Below are 2,314 nucleotides of genomic sequence, written 5' to 3' on the forward strand. Positions count from 1 at the left end.
CTGTCAAAAAATCACCTTGGGAAAGCCATGTTGAGTAGAGTAGGCAGCTCCATGCCCCCGTCCCTTCACAGAAACAATGAAAAATAAGCAGAAACCATTTGAAGCAAGTTTGTCGGAACTCTGAGAAATAGTCAAAGATTTCCAGAAACTAAGCAAATTGAGTCAAAACGTGTGAGAAGATTTGAACATAATTGAAGAAATAGATCTAACATAACTGTTGAAAATTTCAGTACTCTTCTTTCAGTAATGAGCAAAAAATCTGATCTAGACAGAAGATCAGTAAGAAAACAGAGGACTTGGAGATAAAATCAAATACTGTATGATATCACTTATATGTGGAAACTGAAAGAAAAAAAAACAACACAAAGAATATAACAAAGAAACAGGCTCTCAGATGTAGAGAACAAACTAGTGGTCACCAACAGGGAGAGGAAAGTGGGGAGGGGCAAGTTAGGGGTAGGAGCATAGGAGGTACAAACTGCTATGTATAATAAGCTACAAGGATACATTGCAAACACAGGGAATGTGGACAGTGTTTTATAAGTGGAGTATAACCTTTAAAAAGTGTGAGTCACTATGTTGTACATCTGAAGCTTATATAGTACATCACCTATGCCACAATTAAAAAAAAAAGAAAATAGAGGACTTGAAGGACACTATAAACCAATGAGACGTAATAGAGATGTATACAATACTCCACACAAAAGCTGCAGAGTATGCTACATCGGTTGTTAACCCAGGCAGATTAAGATACAGGGTATTGACTTTAGAAACTGGGAAGAATAAAGTTCACTAAGTGTTCAGCATTGCTACCTCATAATATAATCCTCCATGAATTCTTGCTCAGAATGAATGAAGAAGCTGTTGCTCGTTTCATAACACTCATTCAGTTGTATTACTCTGCATTTCCTAAACTGGCAGCATCAAGCCCTGATAGAATGTGCTGGTTCTGTGCACACCCCAGAAACTCTAAATGTAACTCCAGGGCCATTTTAGGCTGTAATGAGTCCAAGGATCCAAACCCAGGGCTCTTACTTTGCCCGTTATCTTGTAAAGCTTAACTGAAACAACTCATGTCCTCACTTCAGTTGGGTCATTGTTCAAACATCACCTACTCAGGTTACTTTCCTGATCAGCCTATTTAAAATTGTACTCATATCCCAGCACCTTTTTAAAGTCATACTACTCCTCATCCCTCTTTCTGGCCTTGTTTCCTCCTTAGCATTTACACTGTCTAATGTACTTTATATTTTACCTTTTTCTCTTATATGTTATCTGTATCCTCCTCCATGGGAACAGGGATTTTTTTGTCTGTTTTGTTCACTGTTTTAACACCTAGATCAACACCTGCATCTAATAAGCATTCAATACATATTTGTTGAATAGTATTTTAAAAGAGAATTTACCAAGAAAACCATATTGAGTAAAATTGAGTCTAGACTCTAGAACGTATTGACTCTCGAACCAGAGTGCTTGGGTTCAAATTCTGGGTCAGCCACGTACTAGTTGTTGACCTTTGGCTAACTAGTATAATTTTTCTTTGCCTCATCTACCTAATGTGTAAAATGAAAATAGTTTACTAGTTCTTATAGTGTAGACGAGTTGTTGTGAGGATTAATATGAGTCGATTAAAAAAATTTTTTTTCTGTTTTGTATTGGGGGATTTCTGCTTTATTGACTATGCCAAAGCCTTTGACTGTGTGGATCACAATAAACTGTGGAAAATTCTGAAAGAGATGGGAATACCAGACCACCTGACCTGCCTCTTGAGAAATCTGTATGCAGGTCAGGAAGCAACAGTTAGAACTGGACATGGAACAACAGACTGGTTCCAAATAGGAAAAGGAGTACGTCAAGGCTGTATATTGTCACCCTGCTTATTTAACTTCTATGCAGAGTACATCATGAGAAATGCTGGACTGGAAGAAACACAAGCTGAAATCAAGATTGCCGGGAGAAATATCAATAACCTCAGATATGCATATGACACCACCCTTATGGCAGAAACTGAAGAGGAGCTAAAAAGCCTCTTGATGAAAGTGAAAGTGGAGAGTGAAAAAGTTGGCTTAAAGCTCAACATTCAGAAGACAAAGATCATGGCATCTGGTCCCATCACTTCATGGCAAATAGATGGGGAAACAGTGGAAACAGTGTCAGACTTTATTTTTCTGGGCTCCAAAATCAGTGCAGATGGTGACTGCAGCCATGAAATTAAAAGACGCTTACTCCTTGGAAGCAAAGTTACGACCAACCTAGATAGCATATTGAAAAGCAGAGACATTACTTTGCCAACACAGGTCCGTCTAGTCAAGGC

This window comes from Bison bison, unplaced genomic scaffold (genome assembly GCF_000754665.1).
Source record: "Bison bison bison isolate TAMUID 2011002044 unplaced genomic scaffold, Bison_UMD1.0 scf7180017845482, whole genome shotgun sequence".
Classification (NCBI taxonomy): domain Eukaryota; kingdom Metazoa; phylum Chordata; class Mammalia; order Artiodactyla; family Bovidae; genus Bison; species Bison bison.